This window comes from Montipora foliosa, chromosome 3 (genome assembly GCF_036669935.1).
Source record: "Montipora foliosa isolate CH-2021 chromosome 3, ASM3666993v2, whole genome shotgun sequence".
Taxonomy (NCBI): Eukaryota; Metazoa; Cnidaria; class Anthozoa; order Scleractinia; family Acroporidae; genus Montipora; species Montipora foliosa.
This window is the reverse complement of record NC_090871.1, coordinates 38610893-38623392: the sequence shown is the minus strand read 5'-3', so window position 1 is coordinate 38623392 and position 12500 is coordinate 38610893. Positions and strand designations below refer to the sequence as shown.

At 37.8% G+C, this 12500-nt stretch overlaps 1 pseudogene; it reads right to left on the bottom strand.

Annotated features, from left to right (window-relative positions):
- Nucleotides 1–5801: 5801 nt before the first annotated feature.
- Nucleotides 5802–11728, bottom strand: LOC137995732 (uncharacterized; annotated as a pseudogene).
- Between the last annotated feature and the right edge of the window lie 772 nt (nucleotides 11729–12500).

The window sequence follows — 12500 nt, the reverse complement described above, 5'->3', positions numbered from 1 at the left end:
CAATTACGATCAAAGGGTTGTTGATTTCATCAAATTTTCTGAGTTCTTATATCCAATAAGGCTTTAAAAAAACGATTACCTGTGTTTCAGCGACATCACTTGGGGGGAATCGCAACGATTTCCAGTTGCTCTGCAATATGACTCTGCAACAGAGACACATCAACACTAGGCTTAGCGGAAGGACTGAAACGTTCTTCTAATATAAATATAGAACACACCTATATATGATTATTGCTCAATTGACATTGCAAGTAATGAACGACATACAATAAGGGGAAAGAAAACAGACATCTAAAAAGTCTAGGACTAACCTGCGGTGATTGCGTTGAAGCGAAACATAGTCCACGGCGCCTGTGGCTAACTGGCACATTTCGACCATGTTTGCATCCTTCCTGGACTTCAAACTTTTGATTGTGTGTGGCGCAGAGGGCGACTCCTCGAAGCACCGCTTCACTTTCACCTCAAATGATGCCTGACTTTCCGAGACCGTTGTCTTGAATTTTCTAAAATTTGTCAGTCTTCGTTCACATCACTTCGTGGAAGCGCTTTTTTGTACAGATCTTCAGCAGTAGCCAGAGGTTGCGAATTACCTTTACTGTAAAGATTTCGCCAATGAGAAATATGACCAACCGATTTACAAAGTCAGCAGCAGCGTAAACTTACAGATTTGCTGCCTGTGTATATTTTTTTGGGAGTTTCTGGATGGGATGACATGATCCTCAATACACGCAGTAAGTGCGAGTTTGTTTTGATTGACATATCTTTCCCTTCCCCAGCACTCAGAGTATGGGCAAATTGATACTGAACCACCCCTTCCATCAGTCATTAATTTGAAATCTCCCAGATTCTGGGAGACACGTGACCAGATTCAACCAGGGTCTCCTTCTCCCCCGCTCCAGAGAGACCCTGGGAAAGAGGTTGATCCATAGGCAGGCAATGAGTAACTTAACAAATGTACTTCAGTTTTCCATGCGTCTGTCCTGTTATTGATTATGAATTAGATCAGATCAGGTTCCCTCCATGAGCAATAGCCTGCAATTACCTGGCTTGGCACTCATTATCGCGGTCTTGCTACTCTTAGAGCGTTCAAATTGCTTAAGAATTACCAAGGTACGCAGGCTACGCTATAGCTCTTCAGTTTTTTGCGCTGTTGTCCATACTGTAGGAGATCTTGGGGAGGGGAATGGAGAGGAGTAAGGGAGTGTTTGTGGGAGGGTTTTTGTATTATTTGTATTAATCAATCAGGACAATTTAAAAGTGGGTCCGCAACGAAGTGTATCGTCGTTTGCAATATATTTCGGAATGGCTTCAAGAAGTACTTCGAGAACTTCTTCGACGAGAAGGAAGCATAGGGATGACAGGAATACTGAGTCCTCAAACAAGGACACTGAGTATGGTAAGAAGAATGCAGAAGTTACAAATGTAGATGTTCGACAGTGTATTCCTAGCACTGTGCCTTCCATGAGCGATGTTGAACAGTGTATTCCCGCGTGTGCTGAACCTCCCAAGTCGAAGATGGAGTGTCCCTCTACTGAGCAGGAAAGTGTAATTGGCTATGTTCAAAATCTTTCCCCATTGAAGCGTAATCGTAAGAATACAAGCTTTTTGTGACCCCTAAAGGAGACCAATCTGGGCGTGGCTCAAGCGAATTTTGACCCCTAAAAACAAGTTAAAAAGAAAATTTGACTTCTGTTTCTCTTCGCGTAATTCTGTGTTTCTTCGCGGAACCCTAAACGAGACTTTGGCGGCTTAAAATATTGGCGCTTTGCCAGGAACACCCTAAGCGAGACCAAAATCCAAAATTTACACCCCTAAGCGAGACAACGAGCATCCCCATCTGTTTCATATGGGAGTCCCCCCCCCCCCCCCCAGGATTATTGCATTGGATATTTGGGAAGCGATGATAGACACAATAAAAGAGGGAAACTGTTATTGCCTAAGCAATATGCAAGTACGTTTTTGGTCAGGGAAAAAGAAATTATCTACTTCATTTTGCACCACTGTTTCTTTGATCACAGATGAAGCGGCGACTGTCAACATCAGTCCTGATTTAGCCGGAGGTGACCAGCAAAGTATTTTGGTTGAGTCAGTTTCTGGCAATGTGGAAATTTTTCTATCAAGAAAGTCGAGAGATTTCTAAAGTGCTTAAATTGTAAGAAGAAAATTATTCAAGTTAGTTCCAGCTCAGTATTACATTGTGATAGATGGGGGCATACAATGAAATCAATGCGGTGTTCAATCGGGTTTTGTGCAAGAGTCCTGGTCGATACTGATGAGGGAAGTCGTGTAACGTTGAAATTGTTTAAAGATGTGTTGCAGAAGGTCAATGGAGATGATCTTTTTCAATTAAATGAGAGTGAAGTGGCAACGAAACTACTTCTGTTTGACAATGTTCATGTTAAGTCAGTTCTTCAAGCGGAACTGTGTCTGAACTTACAGTCAATGAATAGGAAGTGGAACTACATGTGTTTTATTTTCTCTCAACCATTGATGTACTTGGTGTACTTGTTAGGTTTGAGGTAATAAGTTGTTTTGTCACATTTTGAATTGAGTTACCTACAAATGTACTTAATACGTTTGGTTATATTTATGATAAGCCTTGTGTTGTTCGACATATTACATGTATTTTCTCTTGGTTTCAATGAACTACAGTATATTGATAATGTTCATGTTAAGTTGGATTTGTTATATTTTGAAATAAAAATTATATTTGATCTTGCATTGTCACTATATTTGTACTGTAAATTCCTCCAAACAAATTGACTTATTTCATTAATTTTGACCAGTTGTCTTAAGCACACAAGTCCACTTATTATAAATAATGTCAATACTCAGCACTATTTTGTTTAATTTTAGGGGTATGATTGTTTCTTTTAAATTAATCGGTCTAATGCAGACTTTTCGAGTTAGTCTCTGTTGAAGATATTAGTAGCACCATTTGGGTTGATGTCTTCTAGGACTGTAGAATTTGTTGTTGAGAATTGTTCTTGCACTGCAGACTTTTTGACTTTGTCCTCTGGTGAATATATCAGTAGACCATTTGTGGTGATGTCTTCCAGAACTAAAGAATTTCTTGAGTCGAAATGTTCATTTGCCAAATGCAATAGATGTGTTGTTGGCAGCATCAAGCAGGTAGTTTTTGCAATGCCATCGTTTCATTGTTGGTGCATTAAAACTGACATCAGATGAGTCCATTGTTGATTGCATCGATGGGATACGATATCTTTGTTTGGTGAGTCTTTTTGTTTCTTCCTCATTGATTTTATTGTTATTCTTTGCTACAATGTGATGGTTACGGTTGGGTCAGTGTTGACTTCAAATGGTGTACACTGGTGCACCTGTAAAGATAGGGTGTGTTGATTTATTGATATGAATGAAGAAATGAAATATGGAATGAATTATAACAGTTAAAATGTTTGTCCTTTGCCAGTCTTAGCTGAACACGGGTGATGGCTGCGGTCAGCTGATGAGACACTGTACCTGTAAGGTACTGGTACCAGTAGTCCAGAAGGAAAATTAGCAGTTGTAAACTAGTTGACCACTGACTGAGTAAAGAATGCAATGATGGTAAATGACATGCAAATAATAATAATAATAATAATAATAATAAAATTATATGTGATGTTGGTTGTACATAGTCTAAATACGGGTAACTTTCATCTTCATAGACAAGTATGACATACAGTCGAACCTCGATTATCCAGTCCTCGATTATCCAGACTTTTTCTCTGGTCCCAATTTTGTCGCGAATATTTATTAGTCATCATCAAGATCCCTAGCCATATTCTTTTTAAAACTACAGCGTTGAAAAGTAAAGTAAACGCGAGTTTGTTTCTCTTTCTTTGCACACGTCGTAACTAATGCAGAACTTTCGAATGAGTTCTGATTGGCTTAGAGTTGCTTTGTTGCTAAGTGAAATTTCACGCTCTATTGGCTCATTCGGCAAACAAGCTACACTATGTCACGAATGTTTATTCACGATCATCATGTCCTTGAAGCGTAAGTGATCCGTTCTTTCGATAAAAGAAAAACAGGCTATAATTTTGTGATTAGAGAAAGAAGAAAAGGAACCAATTTGTCAGCTGAATATGGCGTTAGTAAACGGCAGATATCTGATATCCGAAAGAGCAAGGAAAAGATCATGGCGTTTGCTGACACGTGTACAGGTATTCACAACGGACAGTGAAGATGTAGACCATATTGTTTTCGAAACGATTTAATGTAATCAGTTTTTGTTTCTCATTAATATTCATATTCTCGATTATCCGGACCCTCGATTATCCGGACTATTTCGTGTAGTCCCAACGAGTCCGGATAATCGAAGTTCGATTGTATTGACTTTATACTAAGCAAACATATATTGGCTTGTGATCACTGTAATAGGACTCTAGAACACCAGCAGTTAGTACATTATTTGGTATATTGGTATAGATATGGTCCATTTTGTGTATGATAATCTGTAGTAAACTGGCTTAATGCCTTTTGTTCGGATGAAACTTCCATCAAATTAACATTGAAGTCACCTAGTATCACAGTAGGTGTATCTGCATCACGAATGATTGTATCAAGGATATGATTTATAGTTTCAATTAATTTTTGTTGATTAGCTTTGCTTTTTGACCTATAGATGCCTACTAAATGTGAGTTTGGAACTACAGCATTAAGTACAGTTAGTTCTATATTGTTGAAGTTAAATCTGAATGCTGTATTTGCACAATCTATATTAGATTTAATATACATAGCCATCCCATAACTACTTCTGACATTGCTATTTGGGTTAAAGTCGTTTCTGAAAAGATTGAAATTAGCCATTTCATAGGTTGTATTGCAATCAGAAGGGCATAAACGCGTTTCGTCAAAGATATTAACCTCAGCTGCTTGAACATTGTAGTCACATGTGACATCATCAAAACGAAGATGAAGAGATCGAACATTATGAAACAGTATTTTCATTCTAGAAGACTGGTTGGCATTGTGTAAAAATGGTATAGAAGGGAGCAAACACTTCTCTCTAAGCCTGGCCATTTCTTCTTGAACTTTTTGACTAACACAGATTTTGTTTTCATTTAGATTGATTATATGTAGTGAACTATTCTTTACTCTACTTAAAGCAACATAATGCATGTGTTCTCTGGTTGATGATGATAAATCAAGTACTGCTTCATTAAGTGTATCACCTTGGCAACGATGGATAGTCTTAGCTGCAGCTGGCCGTAAAGGATGTTGTCGACGAAGTATCTGGCATTGATGTCGCTTTGAAATCTTGAATTGTCTAGCTATCTCTAAAATTGGTGTCTAGGTTCTATCCACATTTTTGGTAAATAAATGTGCAAATTCGTTGCGATTGTTATGACCTATGGTAGCTTCTGGGAAAGATACCCAAGTGATACTTGGCCTAGTGCAGTCTTTAACTCTGTAGACTATTTTCTCTATAACAGCACCATTTGTCATTCCATCAGTTACATTGACATTTGTTGTTAAGTCATATTTTGCTTCCACAGCAACTGAAACAACACTGTATAAGCCCATAGTTTTAGTGGGATCGTCTGGAATTTTTTCTTTGACTTTGATTTTTAGGTCATCAGACATATCTCCAACTACAATGTCAATACATTTAATTTGAGCTTTCTGAGTTTGTGCAGCTTGATATATTGTATTGTTGTGGTCATTTACTTGTGCACGTGTTGAGTATAGATGTATTTTATTGATGGGATAGTTTTTCTCGCCAGGTTTAATTTTTAGAATTCGTTCTTTAAGCACCTTAATATCGTTTTGGCTATGTTTTCCTTCTCTAAGTCTGTTCAGTAGCTCTGCAAAGTTCTTGTCATCTTTTGCCTCATAATTTCAGTGAGTTCAAACAAGGTAAAATACTCTTTCCAAATATGGGTTGCTAAAGCACCATAAAAACCATTGGTAATTTCAAAGATCCATTTATCAAATACTGGCTTTAATTGGAATAAGTCTCCAACTGTTATCAAGCTCAGATTTCCAAATGGTGATTTGTTTCCAATTATTTGCCGTAGTTGGAAGTTAAGGAAGTTAACATTCCATTCCCACCATTGAAATCTCATCAACAAAGATAACTTTCAGTTTTCTTAAGTGTGCCATATTGTATTAAGTCTATCTGTATCAAGTGTGCAGTATTGAAATCCCCTGTTGGCAGGTATTTTAAAAGCTGAGTGAAGTGTGTTTCCCATGATGTTAAATGCTGCTTTGCCTGTGGGAGCAACTTTCAGTAGTTTTGCTTCATCTGGATTTTCACCTGGCATTCTATTTAAGTACCTTGTGGGTGCTTCATAGAGGGCGCTAGTCACAGTACTTTTACCAAATCCAGCACCTTCACTTAAGAATAATCTGAGTGGGTCATCATTAGTTTTGATAGAGTGGAAAACATGGTAAAAGAATTATTTCTGTTTTTTGTTTAGTGAGCTAACAAGCTGTCGGTAATCACTATCATGTAGGCGATTTTGTATAAGTTCTTCATCATCATTATTCCTTGGTAAAATATTCATATCTTGAAATAGATCATACTGACTGTGTTGTTTGTTGGCACCTGGATCAAAACATTCAAATAACTCAGTAGGTTTTGTTTTAGCTGCAATATCTTGTTCATTCCTATGTTGTGTATTAGGAGCTACTGGTGCAGAATAGTTATCGTCATTTACATGTAGGTCTTTGATAGCTTTGTCAAGTATGTCAGAGTGGTATTCATACTGTTCTTTGTTGCTTTTCACGATTTCTTCTACTTGTTTGTATCTTTCTTGATATGTCTTGCAGTCTTTTATAAGATCATTTTTCTCATTTCTCCATGGGGTATAAAGCATAAGTTGCTCTCTACAGTAATTCTCAGGATCATTTTCCATGTTAACAGGGCGTAAAATTAACTTTTTTCTCCAAAAGCCACTTGGCTCCTAAATATTTTAAAGTGGTAGCCAATTCCAAAAAATTGGAACACAACACACACACACGCAAAAAAACAACTTTTACCCTGGCACTGTACTGAATAGATTAAATTGCTCATGAATCATAGTGATACAGTCATAAAAACATCAAAAATTACCCGGACTTCAGCTCATGGAACAAACTCACTAACTTAAACATATTTATCCACATTCAATACCTTGCCATTACAATGTTGAAAATAGATATTAAGTAACAACTAAGTCAACAATCATTTCTCCAACAAATGGAGGGAAAGTTTTCCTAAAAATAAAGAGTTGCTCTTTTCTGCTTCATTTGCTACTAATAAATGATTTTTCTTTTTCATGCCGTATGAAGGAAGCCTCTAATGTCATAAACGCAACAAATGAAGGTCTACAGCATGAACGTGTTGGCCTGCATGGTCTACTGACAAAAATTATTACAAGTTCGTGCAACCATCACAGTGTAAGTTGTAAAATTAACATCAAAGAAGTATATCTAACTATCCTAATTTTATAGGCGAGGAAAAACATCGTTTTACAAAAGAGTTAGTGAAGTTCGTATGAGGCAAAAGTCAATTTTGATCTCCCTCCTTTTCCTTCTAATCCTTAAAAACATCTAAATATTTCCCATTCACAACAAATACAGACAATTTCGCATTGTTGTGCAAAGGGCTGTAAGGCAGAGGGCAAATGTTGGATTCTTACCGTTTGCCGTTCGTGTAAACGTGGATCTATAGTTCTCTATCGTGAAAAATTTGGCCTTCGCTGCCTTTCGCCTTTGCTCTGGTCTCTCGCAAACCAGCAGTTGACAGAAGGAACAGGATCAAATTCCTCTAGATGCGGACTCTGAGCAGAGATCCTGATTAGGCCTTCAAGTGATGTGGTTTTCAAGGAGGCTCTTAGGCTGCTCTTGATCCTGTTTTGAGAGGAGACCATACATTTACTGCCAGTAGCCGATATTGGAAGTACAAGTAAGATTTCCACCAGGTGAAGGATGTCTTTAAAATCTGACTTGTATGGATCTTTGGACAGGAACATCTTCCACAAACTGCTGTAATCCTTGCCACAAAACTGAGCGTTGAATGTAATCTTCATAGACTGCCACTTTGGTAGGATATCATCTACTTGACATCCAGCTGTTCGCAGAGCTGGTTGAAACCAGTTGATCAGCCTTTCAGTGTTGCCATTTCTGAAGTCAATCAACTCTGCATCTTTATGCCACCAAGAATCAACATTAAAGACCAAAAAGTCCTGGACCACGTTATTAGGACCATATGAAGAATGGCTGTCGGCGAATATATCAACTGGCGAAAACGTTCTTTGAGGCCATCCAGGCAGAGGTTGATGGCCTTGTTAACCTGGGAGTTGAAACTTGGGCCTGATCCAATGTGTGTAACTTTCCCCTCGAGACTTCCTTCGAGTTCTATACCTTGAAAGACCTTAATGTCTTTGTTACTTGACTTGTTTGAGACCTTTACAAATTTCTCCAAGTAACCATTTGGCACATGGCTACTTTTCAGGCAAGCAATGGATGCAACTGTTTCTTTAAGTTGAGAAACGGCTACGGGAAGAATCAGGTCATCGCTTTGCATCTTGAGTCTGTGTTACCAGCTGCACTTGGATACGCACAGCACAAGTCGCAAATCATCACATTTTCTTCATCATTATACGAGAGCCAGGGAAATTGCTCTTTCCATTTGGGGATAAATTTTCGCATTATGCTTGGTTTTTCTTTGCTTGGTTGTTTCTGTAAATTAGGCGAATTTAATGATAATCCTGTTGGTGTTTCATTTGTGCATCTGGAAAACAGTTTCGGCTCGTCAACTTTGGGTCTCTTTGGTTCTCTTTCGTTCACTTAATTCTCGTTTAAAACCGAAGTCTTCTAGACGTCCTCTTTTCTTTGACATAGCAATGCTGGTGCCGGATCGTTCACTTGGTTTAGAACTCTCCTTTGTTCTGTCTTCTTTGCAAGACGTCTTTCCACTTTTCAGATTTCCAGTGTTTCCCTGAATACTGTCTTCCTGATCAGGCTCTGGCTGACATTTTTGCTTGTTTTCTCCTGTTTTGTACAAGGGCAAAAAATGGTTTAGAGAAAACCATGCACCAGCTCTGTTATCAAGGTTTCCTTCTCTTGACCACAAATAAACAGCGGCTCAGAAGACAGCAAGGCGATAGGATTTCTTGGACCTATTTAACAGTGTAGAAAATCGCGAATCCAGTTGTTGCAACACTTGATAATGCCGCAACATGAACTCCACTTGTATGACTTACTTGCAACACATGCTTCAGACAAGACTGTATATCGCGTTTAGACCAGGAAATGATTTGGAGGAAACTGCTGCCTTAACTGCCATGGAATCATGTATTGCTGATATCAGTCAGTGGATGCACACGGATAAGTTAAAACTGAATTCAGATAAGACAGAATGTCTTCTAATTGGAATGCGACAACAACATCAGTATGTTATTGGTTGGCGACTCCCAAATTGCTCCATCATGTGAAGTTCGAAACTTAGGAACCTGGTTTTGACTCGAAAATGAGTATGCTAAGTCATATTAACAGAACTTGCTCATCTGCTTTTTATTATCTTTATAACATACGTAGAATTAGGAAATACTTAAGTCGTCCAACTACCGAATCATTAGTTCATGCTTTTATAGCCAGAAGAGTAGATTATTGTAATAGCCTATTATATGGCCTCCCGAATTCACATATCATGAAACTCCAACGTATACAGAATGCCGCAGCTTGGCTGGTCATACGAGCATCAAGATTCTGTCATGTTACACCATTGCTTTTTAACCTTCATTGGCTCCCGATTAGTTACTGCATAAAGTTTAAGATATTGCTTTTGACATTTAAGTGTTTATACCGTCTAGCTCCTAATTACTTGATTGATTTAATTTGCATCAAAAAGCAATCCAGATACTCCCTAAGGTCAAACGACTCTTTATTACTTGAGTTACCTAGCATTAAGACCCGTCCAACCCTTGGCGATCGTGCATTCCAGTCAGCTGCACCTTATCTTTGGAATGCATTACCTTCAACAATTCGCAACATAAAGACATTGGACACTTTTAAGACTGTTGTTAAAACTCATTTTTTAATTTAGCTTTTAAATAGGTTTTTCTATTCATGTCTCATTTTTAATTTAGCTTTTAAATAGGTATATGGTTGTAGTTTTTAATAGTTTCTTATGTTTTTAGTTCACGTGATGGTTTGACATAATTTTATTTTAAAATATTGTGAAGCACAACTGAATATATTCATATAGAGGTCTGTGCTATATAAATGTAATTATTATTAAATGTGATTATTACAAGATCGCCTCTTCTCTACTGTGGCTTTTGTCATGAAAGACCTGATCGCTGTTGGTTGTCAAGCAGAGAGAAAATAGTGTGTCGTGATGGTGAGAATCAGTGTTGGAAAACGAGATAAGCCTTGGATGTTGAATGTAGAAGTCCATGTTCAAGAGGAGTTCCAGGGCCATGAGTAAATGAAAATTCGATTCCGTACCATCCATAACCAATGACACAGCGTTATACAGACAGTCACCATTGCCCGTAGTTTTCACAGCCACAAGATGTTCTTCTGGCTGCAGAGGCAGCTCTTCCGGAATAAATGCCATTGCCATTTCATCTGCCCATAGACCCACATGGCCATTGAATTGAAGTCGTCTAATGGACTCTTTTTGTTCAGCATATTTTTCGTCCAACACATGAGCAAACGCTAAAATATTTTCCACCGAGGAAGTGCTGTCAGAATAGTTTAACTGATCAAAAAGATGACTTTGATCACTTTCCACGCTTCCATTAATTTCCTCGCTCATATTAAATTCAAATGAGCTCACGCAGCAGACATATCATGTTGTCAAACGCAATGAAAATTCGCACAAACTACAAAGAGGACACTAGAATGGGTCATATACAATGGGAAAGGTTACCTAAATCCAAGATGGCGTCTAGCAACCGTAGATTCATGTTCAAAATCGTGCATGTGCTGGGTTTTGGGAACGAGCTTAACGAGGAACTTTGCTGCAGATTTATCTTTACAAATCTTCAACAATCACTAGATCTTTAGGTAAGGTGTGATTAGAAATTATAGCCACCAATTTGGCGACTAATTTTCAGGATTTGGTCGCCAAAGTGAAAAATTTAGTCACGTTGGTGCCTGTATTAGGCGCAATTTTATGCCCTGGTTAAACCTTACAGATCTTGTTATCTTTGCTTTTTTTCTTTTGACAAGCTTCATTCCTCCTTTTAATTGGTATTCTGTGGTATCAACTTTCATCACTTTCATCAGATGGGTCATCATCAACATTATCATGAAAATCAGTTTCTGGCAAAAAGTTATATTACCATCCGACTTTTTTTGCACATACGGTCAAGTGTTGTCATTTACAGAGTTAAACCATGAAACAAAATGAGCCAGACACAGCAGTTCTAATTTACGGGGTCTCCTTTGATATCTTTTAAGTCCATTATCTGACTCTGCATCAGTTGACTTGTCTGGTAATTCTTTGATTTTCTTCTGGATTTGATGTGTTGATAAATTGAAATTCTCTTGATGCTTTCCTCATAGGCATATGTAGTACTAAGTAAACTGCTTCTTGAGCACTTACTTAAGCTGAATTAAGAAATTTTTTACCAATATGTCTAACTTTGTTAACAATATCTTTATTGCCAGAGTTTGCTTCCTGTGATGCTGTCTCTAGACGTTTGCTCATTCCTCTGTGACCCTTTGTTATGTAAGAGAGTATGTAAACAGCACAGGCATAGGGATCCAAAACAAATTGTAAATCCATGTTAGCTCTCCAGGCTTTTAAAAGGTTAGGGTTGTAATTGTTTATTCTGGTTTCAGAGGGAGATCTGTTAAGGAACAATGTTGGACGCTTCAAGGAGTATCTAATGGCCTTTAAATACTGATCTTCTGCAAGTTTTAACTTTTCAAGAAATGTCTCAAATGTTAATTTTTGACCATATTTCATCTCATCAAGAAAATTTTTAATTTGATCATAGTGTTTTTTCATTTCTTTTAGTTCATCCTGGCTTACCATATTTTGTGAAACGAAACGAAACGAAACGAAACAAAACGAAACAAAATGAAGAAACATGTACTGAAATGAACATATCAAGTATCACAACAGTCAGATTCCTCCGTGCCGTAACCTAATTAAGGAATAAAACAGCGAATATGCAAATTCGAAAATCTGTATTTTGCGAAACAAGCTCTTCAAAGACTGTAACGATGTGCAACCAATCTCTTCCTATTCTTTGACACTTTTCGAATATACAACTCGATGCAGTGATGATTGTTAAACCTAAACAAAGCATAAAACAGCGCAAGTGCAGAATATGCAAATTCAAAAATCTGTAAGTTCTCTTGTTTCCAGAATGAAGGACAGATACTTCATTGTTTTCATCTTACTATAAGCATTGCTCCTTTCCGTTCCGCGAATCTTGTTATACATGTGCACGAGATTGCTCCTACCCCATACATGTTTAACTCCTCTTAATGTTTACCTTACAAGGAGTGCCATCTGACTTGCCCCAATGACAAAAATTGCTTTGTGTGTT